Genomic DNA, 20555 nt, shown 5'->3' on the forward strand with positions numbered 1-20555 from the left:
CTCCTGCCTCCAAGCTTGGAGAAGCTGCTGCCAGTCTGGGTAGACAATACTGAGCTAGATGGACCTATGGTCTGACTCAGTATATGGCAGCTGTTCCTATGTCCAAATCTGCTTCCTACAGAATATTTTCTAGATAATCTTTTGACATTCACTGTCCAACTGCAAATCTTGGGCCAAATGTCAGGAGCGTGTCAGGCAGAGAATATCAAGAACTGCCCCATACACTCACTTGTTTTCTTTTCATCTTGTTCCCCACTTAGAGGCTCATCAGTAGCAGAGTAAAGCCTCCCTCAGATCTGACTCCAGTTTCAGGCTCCCCCCCCCCCCAAAAAAAGCTAGATAGATCAACATCTTCCCGTACATCTTTGCTTTCCCACTTGGTTTTATACTTTATATTTATGGCCACTAAAGAAAGTGCAGCGCATACAACATGAAAACCATTTCCTTTAATAGTACTGACAATGTCCTTTACTTGCAGAAATCCACAAAGCAGAACAAATCCAAACTGGGCTGTGGTGTGACTTTTTAAAAGCCTAGTGAAAAAGATAAAGGTTTGTGCCATAAATGTGCCACAGATGGAGTGAGGCCAGCAGGATTAAAGGTTCACAGAAGAGGCGAAGGTTTTGTCTCCTGTTTGCAGTCATAAGTCTTTTCAAACATTTGGACGTATGTAGACTACGTGCATTGAAAGGGGATGGTGGGCTTTCCTCCTGACAACCACACATTAATTTGCTCTGTGCAGACAAAACTTTCCTGTTTCAAGCTTGAACACAAGTAGGCTGGACATGGGGTGAAATATTGTCTCAGTTCTGGTTCTGGCCATCCTTCACAGAAGCCAACTCTTTCCTTAAGGTAAGTCCACCCCTACCTTGCAATGCTTTTCAATAAAATTCGGTACGGTACCAAATCGGCTCCGATATCAGAGGAAGTTTTCTTTGGCTTGGTTTCAAGAGAAAAAATGCTCCAGTAAGGCTTGCATCGCCTTGGACCTTATTATTGGTTCGATTTGGTGGTTAGCTCTCCCATACTGTATGCATCCAGAAGTGACCAGTGGGTGAAAGTCAGGGGCAATGCCACTGGGCATGGTCCCAATCCCCACTCCACACATTCAATTTACACACTTTCAGAACGTATGAAAAAAGCTTATGTCACCCTCTCTCCAGGGGCCATTTCAGATTTTTGTTGTTTTCACGTGGAAACCTTTGTTTAGCTAGTTACAGTGATGTATAGATTACATAAGAACAGCCCTGCTGGATCAGGCTCAAGGCCCATCTAGTCCAGCATCCTGTTTCGCACAGTGGCCCACCAGATGCTGCTGGAAACCACAGGCAGGAGTTGAGGGCATGCCCTCTCTCCTGCTGTTACTCCCCTGCAACTGGTATTCATAAACATCCTGCCTTTGAGGCTGGAGCTGGCCTATAACCCTCCGACTATTCGCCGTTGATAGACCTCTCCTCCATGAAGTTATCCAAACCCTTCTTAAAGCCATCCAGGTTGTTGGCTGCCACCACATCTTGTGGCAGAGAATTCCACAAGTTGATTATCCATTGTGTGAAAAAGTACCTCCATTTGTTGGTCCTCGATTTCCTGGCAATCAATTTCATGGGATGACCCCTGATTCTAGTGTTCTGTGAGAGGGAGAAGAATTTCTCTCTATCCACTTTCTCCACCCCGTGCATGATTTTATAAACCTCTATCATGCCCCACCGCAGTCGTCTTTTTTCTAAACTAAAAAGCCCCAGGTGTTGTAGCCTTGCCTCATAAGAAAGGTGCTCAAGGCCATAAGAATTAGAAAGGTGCTCTAGGATTGTTTCTTGTCCTGCCTTCAGTATTAACTCCTAGGGCAAGGGGCCATGAAATGAAACACTAAACATAAATAAAAACACAGAAAGCAGCCATAACACCAATAAAATCTAGAAAAGAGAGGTGGGGACATCCCAATTCAGACATTTTACTGTACAAGTGTACAGATGTCTGAACTTTCCCCCCTGATTTTTCAAATGTTGAAATTTCAGCATTTGAAGTTTGACATACCAGTCTTCCAAAAAGACTCGCATATGTCAAACTGGCTTTCGGTTTCACTTCAGGTGAAACGTGATGGCATTCCAAAACCCCAGGGGAAAGGTTGATCTTGAGTCTTGATGGCAGGGAAGGGGCAAGCATGTGTCCCAATGTGCTTTAAGAGGCATGTGAGTAGTGTATTAAATTATTTGCAGATATGTGATCCAATTTAAAAAACAAAATACCTGGTTGGTCATTGCTAAATCTGAAAAAGTTGCAACAGTCTGCAGAACAGTTCTGCTTTGATTTAGGTTAGAGGAATGGAAGTGGAAAGAAATGCTGACAACAGGACAGTCTTCCTCATCCTGAGATCAAAATTAATGGCCTTCACTCCTCTGGTGAGTGGGCAGCCTGTTCCTTCAGCTCACTGAGCTGAAGGGAAGCGTGATCCACTCAAGTCCACTGTGCTCACAGCTCTGCCCTTAGCATCATCTACCCCGCTGAACCATTCATGCTCTGGATTAGATTTGATTTCCTCTCTCCTGGCATCTTGCAATTATCAAATAATGCTGCAACCAAATTTGACAGACTCTGTTCCCGGCTTGTTGAGAAAGTCCGGACTCTCTCTTCTCCCATTTGATCTCTTTATCCCGCATTCCTTGGCTTTGACACCTTGCCACCTGAAGGCTTCGTTTACATTAATTATCCATGAAGTGCCTTTCCATCTGAATAAGCAGATTATCTGACTCTTCATTTAATGATGGACTTCTTTGCTGAGCTCGGAGTTTTGAGAAGGAAGCAGAGGAAGAGGCAAAAAGAAGCTGGCTGGAAGGAATGTGTCACAGCAATTCTGTGGTAGGGGAGAAGGTCAAAGAAGGCACCTGGGAACAGGACTGGGGAGGCAAATATACCTGCACCTTGCCCCTGCTTACCCCAGCCTAGACTCAAGCCAGATTCTCTTTGCATAGCCCTCCCCCTTCATCTGAATAGACCTGCCCTGAATTTCCTATTTGACTGACTTGCATATTTAACCCATCCTTCTTCCAAGGTGTTCAAGGCACTGCAGAGTTACCCCACTTTGGGCTGGTTCTCAAGATCCCCACAATGCCAGCTAACTGGGAAACAGGAGGTTCACAAGGCATGCATGCTCTTGATTTCCAGTTGTGAGAATCTCCCATTTCCTGGTCAGCTTGCATTGCAATGTACATGAGAAGCAGCCCTTTACCTTCACAACAACCCTGAGAGCTAGGCTAGGCTCAGGGTGGAGGTTATTTGAAACGTGAGGCCCATTCACACATTATGTTCAACACTCATACAATGAGTGCACAGTGTACACAGGCAGAGATATGTGCACAGGTACAGTCATTCACATGTTAGGTTGAATTCCGGTACAGCAGTACACTGTACCCTGCATTTGAAGGACCTGTATCTAGGTTCACTTTTAAACTGAACACAGGTAAAGTCATTCATGTGAATACGTGTACAAGTGTACAGACATCTGTACACTTGTACAGTATAATGTCTGAATCGGGCTATGACACTGTATTGATCCTGATCATCTTGCTGTGTTCTCTCAAAAGAAAACCCTACCAAAAAATTGGCAGTATTATCTGAGTTGTCCAGAGATGGGGTTCAACATCCCTCCCATCCACTTTCCCTGGGTTTATTCATATTCACCTTATGATTCTGATGGGCTTTTCTTTTTCCTCCCATGAAAAATGAAGCTTTAATGGAGGCAGTGTGCTGTCTGTCAAAACAAGAGCAGGACTGGAAGCCACCGTGTGCTCTTCTTAGCAATTCCGGCTCAGCTGCTAAAGTTCAGCACTCTCCCTTTGGTGTATCTATTTTCTACCACAGTTAGCAAGGGGCCAACAAGCAAAACAGGCAGTCAGCAAAAGCTCGAGGCAATGAAAGGACTTAGCAATGCAGGAATGGCAGGGTTAATCGACTGAGAACAATTGGCTTGAAGGAATGATCCAGGAAAAGGCAAAGCTGAGGATCGCATCCATCAGAGGCATAGAGATGTTTGTTTTCAGTCCAGGATATAGCCACAAGGGGGCAGTAAAGGCCTCTGCCCCTCAAAGGTATTCCAAAGTAGAGTGAAGCCAGTTTTCAACCCAATGGTTTTCAATGAAGTAGAGATAACAGCAAAACTCCTAATCTGATCCAGAAAAGAAGCTTCTCCCATCCACCCCTGATCCCTCAAAACCTTTCCCTTCCCTTTAAGGCATCCAACCATAAGGAAAAGGGAAAGAGAGAAGCATTAAGAACATAAGAACAGTCCTGCTGGATCAGGCCCAAGGCTTACTTTGTCCAGCATTCTGTTTCCAACAGTGGCCCACCAGATGCCCCGGGGAAGCCCACAAGCAGAAGATGAAGGCATGCCCCTGATCCTGCTGTTGCTCCCCTGCAACTGGTATTCATCTCACATTGGAAATCTAGCACACACTAGACTTCTTCTAATAAGGTATTGATTATTTCACTCATGGGAAAGACTCCAGCAGAAAAATTTAGATGGGTACAATAACAACTTACTGGAGGACTTTCTCTAGGCACTGATCCATCAGAGCTTAAGACTGTTCAGGCGCTAAGGTCACACAGCCTCTGCCATTCACCTGGACCATTGCTGCAAAGTTACAATTGTTCACTTCCTTTCCTCACATGGCCTGTCTCACCCTGAGGCCTTCTGTGTTTGCCTCTTAAAGAGGCAGTACACAACAGGAACCCTCCCTTCCTCCTCTCTTTAGTGTGTGGCACACCACACTGCAGTTGTGGATAGCTTGTAGGGCTGCATCACTGCTCCATCACTGCAAACTGAGAAAAGAGGCACCTCTTAAAGTGGTGACTCGCTTCTGTTTAGCAGGGGGAGAGCAACACATCCTCTCACTCCCCACACACATTCCCAGCCATTTCTGGAGCACTGTGGAACTCTTCTTCTCATAAAGCAGCCCCTTCCTATAAGGTATATTAATGAAATCATCATGCATATTAATATCCGTTTAGTGTTGTTCTCTTGGTTGCACTGCGTTTCTGGTGCAATAAACCCACCTATCCTGAAGGGTTCAGTCATATACATACAGGTGTCCAGTGTATCCAGCACAATTCCAACTGAGCTCCAAAATACAGAAGGAGAGTATGACAAGTTACTCAGTGGGTGTCCCATAATAGGAAACTAATTGAAGGAAATCAAGAACACACCTTCTAATGAATGTATTTAGCAAATGGGGTTCTGTTTTTTCATTTGTGTACCAGCTGCACAACCTGGTACTTAATATAGGAGTTTGCTTGCCAACACACCTTCTAGTGAATATATTTAACAAATGGGGTTCTGTTTTTCCACTTGTGTACCAACTGCACAACCTGGTACTTAATATAGTAGTTTGCTTGCCAATGGCTTGTTTGGCTGACACAATACCATCTATCTTCCATGGAAGACAGATCCCATAGCATTACTGAAAATATTGTTTTAAAAAATCATTTATAAGATTCAGACGTGAAATAGTGCATCTGGCTTGCATGGCAACTTCAAATATTTTGAAATTAATATATATATACAATATTTGGCAGGGCATTTACTCTTGCTGGCTTGCTTTTTGCTACTCTTCTATGATCCTCTATTTTACTGTTAATTTCCTTTTGTCACTCTGGCCCAGTTCATACATAACGTTAAATGGGGAAGAGGTTGGAACTCCATTACGTCCGAGCATGTGAACCCACGGTTTCGAGCTGAAAGCAACCTGTGGTTTGGCTCACTAGACTCCTATTTTACCTTCAGTTTCAAAATTTCACAACGAGACCTCTGGTTCGCTCACTGAAGTGTTATGTCCAACTCTGGACAGAAATTCCCAATCTTGTGTCCCCAGATGTTGTTGGGCTACAACTCCCATCATTCTTAGCCACAATCCAGACAATCCTTAGGTCACTTTAGACCTAAATCTAGGAATCCTTGGAATAGGGTAGCCATGGTAGCCTGTTATAACAAAATGTCCTGTGACACTTTAAAGGCAAACACATTTTTTGTGGCCTTGAGTTTCTTCATGAGGTTGATGGACATCCACTTCATTTGGCTCAATGCAGTACCTTCCATGGAGATGAATTCCAGAAGGTCCAACAGGCTTCAGGTGAATGGGAAAATAGGGACATAATGGCAAGTATGCCAACATACCTTTTGCCCCTTTGGAAGTTATCCTTATTGAAGGCCTTGGATTTAGCCTAGTGAAGGTGGAAAATCCATTAACCCCATGAAGAACCTCAGTGCCAAACAAAATCCCAAAATTTGCTCATCATGAAATGAATCTTTGTTAGCACATGCTTATGATAGATTTCTCAGTTTAATAGGTTTGTCATTATGGATATTAGTCACATCAATCTATATATTTAATTCTCTTATGGCCAACTGAATAGGGGACTACGTGGGGAAATGGGGATGTGTCTGGATGCCTGCTGGAACTCTTGCGAGGTCCTGCAAGAGTTCCAACCATTGCCTTGGGAGGGAATGGCAGCCAGGGAGGTAGGCCTGGGAGAAAGGAGGAAGAAGCAGAATTGAAGGGGAATCATCAGAGTCGGGGAAAGGAGGAAGAAAGGAGGAAAGTGGACCCATTGCCTTGGGAGGGGAAGGTAGCGAGACACCAGGCATCTGCCCTCAAGCCACCCGATGGGAAGTACGGCCGCTTTGGGAGTGGTGCAGGTGGGAGATAAATAATGGTGCCGTGGCGGCGAGAAAGCAGAGGTGAATGGGCCAGAAGGCGGGGGGCCGAGGAGACTGGGGCAGAAGGGGGCAGGGAGAGAGGAGACTGGGGCAGAAGGAGGCAGGAGAGAGAGGAGACTGGGGCAGAAGGGGGTTGGGGAGAGAGGAGATTGGGGCAGAAGGGGGCAGGGGCAGTGGGCAGAAGGTGGGGGGAGTGTACTGCCACAATGATGCTCTGCGCAGGTTCAGCAGCCACAGCCATGCGTGGGGATGTGGCAGAGGAGGCGCCTGATTGGCTGGGTGCCAGTGGCCACTGTGAGGAGGCGACAGCAGCAGTGGCAGCAGGCCTAGCCCAGTGGCAGGAAGGAGGCTGAGGAAAGGGCAGCGGGCCTGGCCATGGTGTGGTGGCAGCGGCTCCATGGCCGCTGTGAGGAAGGGGTGGCGGTAGCGGCAGACCTAGCCCTGCTATGGCAAGGAGGCTGTGTAAGGGATGGCAGGCCCAGCTGTGGCAAGGCAGCGGGGGGCCCATGACTGCTGTGAGGAGGGGCGGGGCAGTGGGCGTCTAGCCCGGCCGCAGCGAGGAGGCTGTGTAGGAGGCGGTGGGCCTGGTTGTGGTGAGGCGGTGGCAGCAGGCCCGGCGGAGGGGACAGCGGGCCTGGCCGTGGTGAGGCAAGGCAGCGGTTGACCCAGCAGAGGCTGCAGAGGGGGCAGTGGGCCCGGCTGCAACAAGCTGGTGGCAAGCAGCCAGAGTGAGGAAGCAGCGGCAGAAACCGTGAACCACGGCCAGGGAGTGGGTGGGAAAGTGGCCTGGGAGGGAGTGGGGGGGGAGATGCGGCCTGGTGGGGAGTGGGGGGGAAGAGGCGGGCAGGCATCGGGGAACAGAGATGGGGTAGAAGCAGTGGGGAGGGCTTGGGGGGAAGGGGAGTGTACTACTGCACAGATGGTCTGTGCGGGATCAACTAGATATATTTATTTATATAATGATTTTCATTGGACCCTGCCCTCTTAACCACATAAGAAGAGTCCTCTGGATCAAACCAAAGGTCCAGCTTCTCCAGTATCCTGGTTCCCAGAATGGCCCAACCAACCAGCTGCCTCTTGGAACAAGCAGGACCTGATAGAAATGGCCCTCATTTATTTATTAGAACATTTCTATCTCTCCTATCAGAGACCCTCAAGGCAGCTTACACACAAAACAATTAAAAACAATCATTTTAAAATATTAACAATATCAAACTACCACAAAAGAGAATCTCAAATAGCCAGAAGAATAGGTACAAGAGCAGCAAATAGAATTAATTTAGGCCAGAAACTTTAGTTAAAAGCTATGTTTTATTGGAAAGGTGAGCTGCATTCAGACCTCCCCTGATAGACAGGGTATTTGACAGTCCAGGCAGCCAGGATCTTGAAACAGAGAAGGTCTTCCCATGATCAGGAGAACTTTTCTGGCATGCATCGCTCTGCCAGTAGAAGGGAAAACCTCATGACATCAGTATCTCCTCTCTGATTGGCCATGAGGAGGCAGGCCTGGCCCAATTCATGCTGTTTTCAGGAATGGACCATAGAGAGTGCTGTGCAGAGTGTCACATTTGAAGCTAGCAGCCACTGTAGTCACAGCTCTCTATTACAAACATGCTGGTCAGTTGCCTGTGGAGCTGCTTCAAAAAAGAAATGCCAACGCATGAGCAAACTCTGAGGTCAGGCAGCTTCTCTATTTCATCCCACCTCAGTTAAGAACCAGGTTAAAAAGTCAGACTATCGAGGTGGGAGGGATTCCTGTAGTTCCACATGAGCCCAGATAGTTGGGTTTACTGACTCCAATCTTCATATTCATGGTCATATTCATGGGGTGATGTTCTGTCCCTTCACCTTATTTTATACTCTCAGCAGCCCTGTAATGTAATTTAGAGAGAATTACTGACTAGTGAGTGTCATGGCTGAGTGGGGACATGAACCTGGGTTTCAGGCACAGAGTCAGCTGAATGGTGGCCTGTGTCTGGCCCTGCCTGGTGGCCCCTCTAGAAATGCCCTAGTAATGACATCACATGCATAGGGGCATGGCTCGGGCTCCGGAGAGCTCCCCCACCAATGCCCAGGATCCGAAGAGCCCCAAGTAATCTCTCCCCTGTCCATTTCAGGCAGCGCTTGCTGCCTGACAGCCTTTATTTCCCTTTCTCTCCCTCCAGCAAGGTAGGGAAAGAGAAATAAATGCTGTCAGGCAGCAAGCACTGCCTGAAATGGACAGGGGAGAGCTCACTTGGGCTCTCCAGAGCCCAAGCCATGCCCCTGTGCACGTGACATCACATGCTGGGCTTGGGATAGAGCTCACTTGGGGCTCTCTGAAGCCCGAGCCATGCCCCCCTGCAGGCTTTGGTCGCCTTTCCCATTTGTGGCCCTTTGAACCTGTTTGCATAATGGTGGCTCTGCCCCTATTGGGTTTCTTAAGTCCAATTCTGACATTCTAACCACACTGGCCCTCCAAACCAAATGAATGCTTTTATAAGGCATGTTTCAGTGGCTATCACATGGCCAGCTTTTGTGTCTCCATCCAACTAGAAAGTGATGCTGCTCACTGCTGTCACCTGGGCCTCATTCCCCAGCTGCACACCTGCCCCTTCAGAAGCAGTGCAATCCCATCAAGAATAGTTCAAACACCTATTCTCAGATCAGTGGAACCTCAGCCAACACTACCTACTTCTTGTCTTGGTGAAGTTTCAGCTCTTCTACTATTGCTCACTGGTAACTGAAAATTCGGTAGCATTCAAACTCGGAACACTGACCCCCTTGGAACAGAATGCGAAATGTGTTCTGTGCACATCGCTAGTTTATCCCCCAAACAGCTCCCAATCTAAAGCTTTACAGTGGAGAAAGTGAACAGGGAGATATTTTGTGATTGTTTATATCTGTGTAAACCGTTTTGGGAACTTCTGTTGAAAAAGTGGTTGTTGTTCCTTCCCGCTGGCCGCAGACGGGCCCGAGTACTCACCCAGTTGTGGGGCCAAGAAGACAGAGGCAATGCAGCCCCTTGGTACAGGCAAAATCAACTGAGACCCTACACAGTTGCCAGGGAGAGCCAGGACACCCAGGAACCCACAGACCGTAAATGGGCCAGCATGGCCCCACAGGTTGCCTCCTGGTGGCGAAGAGGAGAAGGGCCTGAACCGCTGGCAAAACAGGCAACAGCTGAAGGAGGGAGGATGCAGGCAGCTACATTGGAGAGGGCAGAGTCAGGAGAGGTGGTTGGAATTGCCCTGATTGCAGGGCTTTATTTAAGGCTTAGGTGGCTAGGGATGAGGAGGTCTGGAGAGATGGGAGTTAATTGGACCTAGAGTCTCCCGGTGAGGAGCAGTCTTACCCCTCTCCCTGACAGCTGGTAGAGGACTAGGGTGATGATTAAAATCCCCTCACCAGCACTTATGAGGCCACTTCCACAGCCTATGAACAGGATCAGAGGAAGGGAGGCAGTTGGATACTGTGATCCCAAGCCAGTGTGTGACAGTGGTATATAATTATCCATCATCATATTTGTAATAGCTTCTGCTAGGACTCTCCCATGTTATGTTTTCAGTACAACCTAGAAATGTCTTGCAAGCACAAGTACTCCAGTGCCACTTGGAGCTGCCCCCTTCACTTCAATAGAGGGGGCACAGCTCCATCCTGATAAATAGATGCCCTTTCCATTAAAGCAAAGGATTCCAACCTTGGACAACTCCCTCCGCCGCCCCCCCCCCCGCCGCCCGCCTGCCCATCATTATTGTTGGACTGCAACTCCCAACATCCCAATGATGACAGGAGTTCTTGACCAATCTGGAGATGATGAGAGTTTTTGTCCAACAAATCTAGGGAGTGGGGCCAAAGGCTGAGAACCCTTGCATTAAAGCAAAAAAGAAAACTCATTCCATTGGCTCTTTGCTTGCATTACCTTAATACCTGCATTTGCCCCAACTGACATTCCAGCTCTTTGCCTTTCTGTTCTTGTCTCCATTGCTGATGGTGAGACCAAAATGTCCTTTTTGCAATCTACATTTGGGCAAAATGCATTCATCAATTGATTGGCACGATGAACCAATTTAGTAATCAAATGCAGATTTAAAATGTGGGTTTTCAATTACATTTTAATTGGAGCGATGCCCTGGATGAGGGTTCTCACTGCTGATTGTGTTATTGTAAATAATTTATGTCTCATCTTTTGCTTCAGGCACTGTTCTTTAAAGTGATTTTCTGAACAGTAACAGATTTGTCTGTGCTAACTGAGTCAAGGAAAACATGATCTTCCATGAAATACCCACAAAATATCTCCCTGTTCACTTTCTCCACTGTAAAACTTTAGATTGTAAGCTGTTTGGAGGATAAACTAGGTGTGTGCTTGAAACACATTTTACATTCCATTCTAAGTTCAGAACAGAATGCAACATGCGCGGACCGTTCCGTCGGAACAAACCTGTTCCATCAAACCATTCCAAGCACAATTTTCAATTCCAAAATGGCACTCTTCTGGCCTCTGTGCGTGTGCAGAAGAGAGAAGACTGCACTTGGAACGGGTTGTGCCATTCTGCCTAGGAACAGGTCATTCCATTGTAAGATCGGAAGAAGCCCCCTCTTTTTAAGGGTGTTCTGTTCCGAGCTTAGAACCCTCGAAAGAGTCCATTTCCAGATGGAATGTTCTGACCCTGGAATCTTCTGCACATGCCTAGGATAAACAACATACCTGTGTGAGGGGTATATACTAGGGATGTGTGAACAGGTTCAATGTCAAACAGGTTCAACCTTGAACCTGTTTGGTTCAATGGTCCAATATTAAACCCAACTTCCGCACCCCGTTTGGTTCATTATCAGACCAACCCCACCCCCTGACCATTTGGGGGGGGCGTTTCACAATCCTTTAAAAAAATTACTCATCCGCTCTGGGGGCTTCTCCAAGGCCGCAGGGGAGATGCAGACTCCGGAGGTTCCCCCTCCCTCCACCAGCCTCCATTATGCTCCAAATTGCCTGGTCTGGATGATCTTCAGACCATTCCAGGCCTCATCTGCATCACAGTGGCAATTTTGGAGGCTACCATGCATGCCCAATGGGCCTCTGTGTGGCCTGGATCATGACCGAACTGGGGTAGCACATGCACAGTAAGTTAGGGGTGGGCCTCTCATGTGGCAAGTTGAGGTAGTGGCCTAGAGTGGCAGATTGTTGAGGTGCTAATGGAGCAGAGAGTAGCCCCACTGATCATACTTCACCTGCCACTCCTCACCGCCATGGAAGCAAAAAGTGGCGACAAAAAGCCACTCTATAACAACCCCCTCCCCCTCCCCCCCCACTCCTCCTCCTCCTCCACTTCTCCTCCCCTTCTCCTGCCTATTCTGCTAAAAGGTAGAGGCCAATGCAGGGGGCAAAAGGAAGTTGACTGGGCCAGTAAAATGCTCGCCTAGAGTATCTCCTTGGAGCTTGACTATTGAGATATAGCTCTTGCCCTCTTTAAGAAGGTAATTAACAGACAGGCCTATTTTTCTTTCATTCTCTTTTATAGTTGCGTCCTGAGTCATTTTTGTGTTGAGGATTTCTAGAGAGGCATGGAAACCAGCAGTCCACAGTGGAAACACGCAGGCGGTTGACAGAGACAATAAAGGCAATTACTAATGTTGCACATACTGGATCAAAATAATATCAGACTCTAATGAACCTAGCCCATTTCTAGGAAAACTTCTGCAGATCTTACTGAGTTGATTGGTGTGGCATGTTGTTGCCTGGAGAGATCAGCTCTGGCTCACTGAGCTGCAGATCCATCTGGCTATCACGTTGACTTGTTCCAGCCCATAAATCATTGAAAATGTATATTCCGTTACTCTGGGTATTGCTCCTCCTTAGTTTTCTTTTCCATAATTATTTTATTTTTAAGGTCGTCTTTTCTTGCTCACTCAGAGCCATGGGGAAATAAAGCAGATTTTTGTCCAATTCATACTTTATGGGAGCAACTAATGGCTTAAGAGATTGAGCTGAACACCACCAAGTCCCTAGTTCAAATGTCACATCAACCAAGAGTTTAGCAGATTATTTTAGGGCTAAATTACCAGGAACAGCCTGTCCACTAGGCAGATCTAGGCAGTCGGCTAGAGCAGCTATCCTTGGGGGCACTACATGCTTCTCTTTCCATCTCCAAGCAACTACTGACATGTCTGACTTGCTGGAGTACCCATTTGATCTCCTCCCTGGAGGGGGCGTGGAGGGCCTTGGGAAGGGAGAAAGTGTGAGAGACCAAACCAGCCTGGCCTTGCTTTGCTTTCTCTCCCATCCTGAACTCTCTCCCATATCAGTGAATGAGCAGTCTGCATGGCACAAGTTAGAAAGGGTTCCACACTTTTCAGCCACCCCCCTCCCCGATAAAACCTCCTAGGATTGGCCCTGAAACTAAATGTTACACTTGGAGTGTTATTAGCCTGGATGGGCTTAGTTATTCTTTTAGTCAGTGACAGCCAGTTCAGGGTTAGGGATGTGCAGAACCAGTTCATTCACGAACTGGACTGCTGTGAACCGGGCTGGTTTGAGCAGTTCAGTTGTGAAACACTTCAAACTGGTTCAGGCTTGTTCATCGATCCAACCAGCCCGGCTGATTGGATTGACCAGATTGGTTCACTTTGGCATGGTTCGGTCTGAATTCAGACCGAACTGCGCCAAACGGCCCATACACACACCTATTCAGCCCCCACCCCAGATCACGACTGTAGGCAATGATGCTTTCTTCCTGGGGCAAGTTGCAACTTGGGTGGGGGGATACGAATTGGGACTGTAGCAGCCCCACTGTCCTTGTATTGTGCCTTCTATAAGAAGGCTTGAACTCTCTCTTCAAAGTTCTTTTCAATTTTCCCTTATAGTATTTGTTGACTATCGGTTTCTGCCAGTATTTAGGCTTTGATGGAGTTTACCAGTTTGGGCTGCATTCCCAACTCAAAGAAGACCTAGTCCCAGAGTGCTGGGGACTGCTACTGGCCACACAACAGCCACGGACTGCACCTCGAACCTTGTCTTGAGTTACTGATCCAGATCACACACACAGAGCTGTTATGGACAAAAGAAAAAAACTAAGCCCATCAGACTTAATGAAGCAAGGCCCAAAGTCTGATAGGGAGTGTGCTAAAACCACTTGCTTATTTTTCTTGCCCTTTTCTGTACCTGTGGTTGGATTTAGCAAGCACTTCCAGAAGCACCTCTAAAACAAATTGCATAAAATCCTCGGATTCATCAAACCCAGTGACCCATGTAAGAGATAACTCCAAAAACTACAGAGAGGGTTAGACTGTCTGAGTGTAAACTATAGACCAGGGTTTCTTAACTTTGGGCCCCTAGATGTTGTTGGAGTACAACTCCCATCATCCTCAGCCACAAAGGCCATGTCCGGGGATGATAGGAGTTGTAGTCCAACAACATCTGGGGGCCCAAGGTTAAGAAACCCTGCTATAGACAATCATTTCTCTGCCATCTTTTGAAACAGATAATCTTGTGGTTCCTTCAAGATCTATAGTTCTGGGATTTGATATTGCAGAATTACTGTAATTTTATAAGAGTACTCAAGCCAAGGAGTCAGAAATGTCAGAAATGTATGCATAGTGAGGTTCACCCCCCCCCCCCATGCATTGGGCTTGATTCATGATGTATGTGTGATCCTTTGATTTGTGGCAGAAAAACCAAAGGAATTAGGTAGCCACCTAATGATGCAGCAGGCAAATGATTTGACTAGCAAGCCAGAGGTTGCCGGTCCAAATCCCTGATGGTATTTTCTTCAGATTGGGCAGGAGCGATACAGGAAGATAGGCATAATCTCATACTGTGCAGGGAGATGGCAATGGCAAACCCCTCTTGTACTCTACCAAAGACAACCACAGGGCTCTGTGGTCGCCAGGAGTCGACACCGACTTGATGGCACACTTTACCTTTACATTATGTGCAGATTGCATTTGCAAGCAAACGTGTGGTCTGAGGCATCATTGCACATATGCTATATTTTCATGTCCATGTAAAGCAACCACTCTAGACAAAGTTACAACCTGGAAATAATTTGGGCCTGACCTCAACAGTAGCAATCTCTGTTTGCTACTGTGGCACAGTCATGGAATGTATAAAGCAATAAAAGAGACCATAGTGCCTTCTAAGTATGCACCACACTACTTTTAGATTACTGGGTAAACATAACCAACTCTCACACATCTGGGATCAGAGAGACGGTTTTCCAGATCACAAGGATAAGATAAGGTTTTTAAAGATTAGAGGCTGACATACTGTGCGAAGTTATGCAAGTGGTGAAACATAAAGTTCATGCACTTGTGCATGAGCATTGTTGCACAAGTACAAAAATGGTGCAAATGGAGTCCCATGACTGTGCAGCCATTATTTATTTATTTATTTATTTATTTATTTATATACTGCCTGATATATACATCTCTAGGTGGTGTACACAATCCAGATTACAATATAAAAATAAAGACAATTAAAACACATTGACAGAATGAAAACAATTCAGAGCAAACAAAATAATTCACATTAAGGAAAAGGGAAAAAAATTCCTTTTTTAACAGATCTGAAAACAATAGGTCAGGGATACACGTGAATGTACAGAGATGTTCTATACAGTTGATTGATTGATTGATTGATTGATTGATTGATTGATTAAGTGCCGTCAAGTCGGTGTCAACTCTTAGCAACCACATAAATAGATTCTCTCCAGGATGATCTGTCTGTACAGTTACACCATGCATATTCTCACCATTTAGGAACATAGGAAGCTGCCATATACTGAGTTAGACCATTGGTCTATCTAGCTCAGTATTGTCTACACAGACTGGCAGCGGCTTCTTCAAGGTTGCAAGCAGGAATCTTTCTCAACCCTATCTTGGAGAAGCCAGGGAGAGAATTTGGAACCTTCTGCTCTTCCCAGAGCTGCTCCATCCCCTGAGAGGAATATCTTACAGTGCTCACACTTCTAGTCTCCCATTCATATGCAAACAGGGCTGACCCTGCTTAGCTACAGGGACAAGTCATGCTTGCTAACACAAGACCAGCTCTCCTCTCCGGGATGAGAATATCACTAGTTTTATTAAAGGCAGAAGGACTTCTTAATATGGTTTAGTGCCTACAAATATCAAAAGAGTAACTCAATTTTCTATAGCCCAGACAGCATATTTTCACACGTAGACATCCTAAGGGTGCCCACTTTGGCTGCCAAAATACTAAAATATTCAGAATAACAGAATGTGGTACATAATGACAAAATTGTGAGATCCATTTCTCCAGGAAGAAGACTATATTTTGGCAGCCAGATCAGAACAGATGGCTGCAAGCTCCCATATTAGGTTAGTATTCAGTACACAGCAGACCCCTATATGCATGAATTAAAGCAAACCAGAGTAGTGAGCTGGAGGGCGGACAAACTCTTCTTCAGAATGTTCCTTATCTTTGGGGCTTTGCTCAGATGTCTCTATTTGTGATAGGTGGCCACTGAGGCTCCCAAAGCTGAATCAAACCTCTGTGGCAACTTTACCAGCCTTACCAAATTGTATGCATGGTATGGCATAACATCTATCTTCAGTCTTACTCCTTAAGAAAAGACAACTATTTTCAAAGATGCAATCAACCGGCATACTTTGACTTTAAATCTACAGTTCTCTTTTTGAATTGGTGTGTAACATAGAAAATGAAAAACAGGGTAAAAATGCTTTTTGTCACCTATGCACATACAAACTTACTTAAAACAAGCAATGCTAAGGTATTTAAATTATTTTCAAAAATTAGTTTTGAAAATAATTTTCTGAGCATATTAAAAGCAAACAATTTAGCATTTAAGAATGGATATGGCTGATCAAAATCCAGATTGCCACATATATTTCAACTACGGCTGTCCTAAACAGCACACGCACATGCACACGCACACACACACACACACACACACACACACACACATTGGGGGAGTTTGGGGTCTGGGGATGGAACTACTTTCAGGGGGGCAAAACTTACTAAGGGTGAACTAGGGGTAAAACGATTTCTCCTCTTTTGCATTTTCAGGAGTTGGGACACAATTTTTGAAAATGCAACTTATAAGTGATTGGTTTATCTGGTGGCCTCTAATATTTATTTACTCACAATTTTTTATTTACTCACCCCTTGGAATGGGGTGTTGTGGGAAAATAAAAAGTGCAACTGCCAGCCCAGTGAAGCTGTGAGGAGTTCTGATGAGTGTCACTCTCTCAAACACAACCCACACCACTGAAAATGCAAAAGAGGTGAGGTGATTTCACCTCCTTTTTCACCCTCCACTCCCTCAAATCTGGGATGCATTTTCTGGTTATTGAAGGTTCAGCCCCGACCCAATTCTAGCCTTGTGGTCTGCTGAAGTGGCTTAGATAAAAAATAGAGAATAGTCATCAAGTTAATGCAGCGTTCAGTATGGTGGTTCAGGCTTGCAATTCATCAATGTGCATGTTGAATGAAAGGCAATTGTTTTTTGGATAAGTGGCAATTGTGAAGTATTGTGCTATACATGATCTTCTATTCATTAGAATCTATTAAATCTGGATACACGTAGGTCTGTCTGCATTTATTTAAGTGCAAGTTCCTTGAGTTGATATCTGATTTTAGCTAGATTTAGAAGCCCGGTCTCATGTCTTTCACCACAGTGTACAACATGTCCACAACATGTGCATGTATGCCTCTGAATGCAATGGTATGCTTTAGCACATGTGTATCATTGCTGAGAAGAGGAGAGCATACCCCCACACACAAGTTAGCCCTTCCTCAAGTACAATCAAAAATTAGATGAGAACAAGCTGATATCTTCTTCTAAAAGCCGGACATTATCCCTATGAGAAGAGATGGACTCTAATGCTCAGCTGCCAAAGAGGTTTGCTTTGTCTCCTCGGGCTCAGTATATTTCTGCGAGAAAACATGTAGTTCTGCTTTTCCAGCTGAGCAAATCTAAGTCAGAAAACCCACTGGCTATGCAAGCTAAGGCTCAAAAAACATATTAAGTGGTGCACTATGATTCTCTTCTTTCCTCCCTTTAAAAAACAAAACAAAACCCATAGCAGACTGGGATAGATTCTGTGTGAATGGAAGGGCAAACTGTGGAGAAGCTGTATAAACCTTTCCTTTCTTTTCATCTTGCCCTCCACAAACAGATTTTTCACCTGAATGGAAAGTATGTGAGATTCCTTTCTCTTACCCAACACACATGAAAAAGCAGTTTGAAGAGGGCAGTTTTGAGTTGAAAAGGGATGAAGGAAAGGGTTGAGAAGCTTTTCTTTGCCTGATCTTTTCCCATTCAAATGAAGCCCCTGTGGCTGCGCTTTTTTTAAAAGTAGCTCACAGAGGCAGAGAAATCACAAAATTCTGCATAATGCATACTTCGAGGTGGGGATGATTAGAGTCCAAGGTAACTCTTCTTGATACAAATCTGGGTCAAGCAAAAAGGAAGTGCAATCTACAACTTTGGTGATCCTAAACATGTTGATTTAGATGTTCCATCCTATTTATTTCAATGTGACATCTTTCCACGTAAGTAGGTTAAGAACTATCATAAGAAGAGTCTTGCTAGATCAGACCAACAGTCCGTCTAGTCCAGCATCCAGTTTCCCATGGTTGTCAGACTCCCAGGGGATGGGGTGGGCTCCTAGCCCTTCTTGAACTCCAGAATGACTGGAGCACCCCCAGAAAGGTCAGCCTCAGGAACAGCCAGGGGAGGAAGTTAGCTTGTCACCTGAGTCCTCCTCCTGGCTTACTGTATTCAGCCAGTTCCCTCTCCTGGGGAACTCCTGGCTCCCATATTCAGAAGCAGCCCCTCATCATCAGCTGCTTTATCTTTAAATGCCCCAGTGCATTGCTGACAGGGCTTAAAGCCTACTTCCAGACCCGCCCCCTTCCTGACCTGGCTTCCTGTTTCCTGCCACTCCCAACCTAGCTGTCTCCCTAGCACTGTTTCCTGCGGCTATCGCTGCCTTGCCCTCTGAGCCCTACTGGGATCCAACCAGCCTGGGCCCTTCTCATCCCTACTGCCCCCTAACGGGAACAAAAGCCTCAGAGGAGGGATGCCACACCCTTCTCCAGACTCCACAAGGCCACCCAAGCAACCAGGTAACATGGCATCCCGACAATGGTCATCAACCAGGTGCCTCCAAGAAGCCCACAAGCAAAACAAGAAGGACAGGGGCGTAGCTAGGGGGGAGTGGGCCCATGTTTGCCCCTCTCCCCGGTGGCCCCTTGGAGTGAGGGAGATAATGAAGAAAATAGGGAGGGGTGAAGCAGGGAGGGAACCTCAAGAGCTGTGGAGCCTGGGTTCTTTGAACCCATCTGCTCAATTATAGCTACTCCCCTGATGAAGGAAATAGGTAACTTCCTCAAAGTTACTTCCCATCAGCTGGTATTCAGTGGCATACTTCCTCTGAACACAGTGTTAATGGAACTGTTCTGGGGTGATTGGCCAACACCCCTAAATGCATTCGGGCTTTGTGTGAGGAATTAGCAAGCTGGGGTTTAGCAGTCCCACATCATCATAATTTTTGTGCAAAGTTCTGGTCCCGGGGAAATGAAGTGACAGAGAAGTTGAAATTCAAAATAAAGTAAGGTATTATTTGAGGGTTTGGGGGTACAGCAGAATAAGAGAGTTGATTAAAGCAATATTACTACTAAAAATATGCTACAAAGATTAACCAGATACTTGCAAAGAGGCAATTTAGCTTGGTGTCTGAATTAAATGACTTTCGGGCTGCCTAGAGAAAAGAAGACTGTAGAGAAACAGGGTTTTGGATTTAAGAAAGAACAAGGATAGGAGAGCCCAGAGGGGCACAGCAGTTATTCTGTTAGTGGTGACTGGACCTCATCTTTCTGTTAGTGGTGATTAGACACTCATGGCTCAGGTGCAACCAAATGACCTCTTTCCTCAGGGATGGAACCAGACAGCAGCGGAGAACTGAAAGCATGTCGGGGGTTAGGCAGCAGAGGTAAATCCAAAAGGTGTCTGTTTTTGTGCAGCCAGCTTCTCATAGCAGCAAGGTTAGCTATGTAGATCAGGCCAGCAAGGAAGGCTGATTTGGAGGCTGAGAGCGTGAATGGCACAGACAGCAAGGCACCACCTGGTGTTATGGTGGATGTCAAGTCTATCGCCCATACAGTGGGTGACTCCATAATATAGAGACAAAAAGAAGCACACTGGGTAAAGAAACCAGGGCCAGTTATAGCCCAAAATGGGCCCTGAGGTGAAATACTGGGTGCTTCTTCTTTCTGAGAAGGGATATTCTGGTGGATCTCAAAAGGATCAATTGTCTTTGTTTGCTGTGCTTGAATAAAACACAATTGAATGAATGGTCAAGAACAAGCTGTATGTAAATGGACTGAACAGACGTGCAAGGACAGTATCTGTCAGGTCAGAAGGACCAGTAAACCAATCAGTAATTTTAATGAGGGCACATTCTGAGTTCCTATTGCCCGCTTAGCTCTTTTGTGATGGGGAAGGAGGTTGCGTTCCTAGTGCCTTATCTGGCTTTCCTGCTGAGATGATTAGCATTAGCTTGTTTGAGGCAACTGCAGGTGGCGGGGAAGTAAAGGGTCAATCCTTGGACAGAAAGACCTTGAAAGTGAAGTTAACTCACAAGCTAACTCGGGTCTGCTTAGACATTCCCTAATATAGGGAAAGGTGTGAGGCTAATCCCCTTTCAATTTGCTTGGCAGGCGTTGAAGCTGGGGGCATCATCCCATTGTCTGCGAAGGGAGCTTTCCACAACATGCCAACAAACGTGGAGCTCATGATCCCATGAAGCTCCTGAGCATGTTAAGAGTGGGAACTACAAGCCTGTAGTCCCAAACATAGGCAGAGAGGCTTCAGGGAGCCTTCAGAAT

Source organism: Hemicordylus capensis, chromosome 4 (assembly GCF_027244095.1).
Source record: "Hemicordylus capensis ecotype Gifberg chromosome 4, rHemCap1.1.pri, whole genome shotgun sequence".
Taxonomy (NCBI): Eukaryota; Metazoa; Chordata; class Lepidosauria; order Squamata; family Cordylidae; genus Hemicordylus; species Hemicordylus capensis.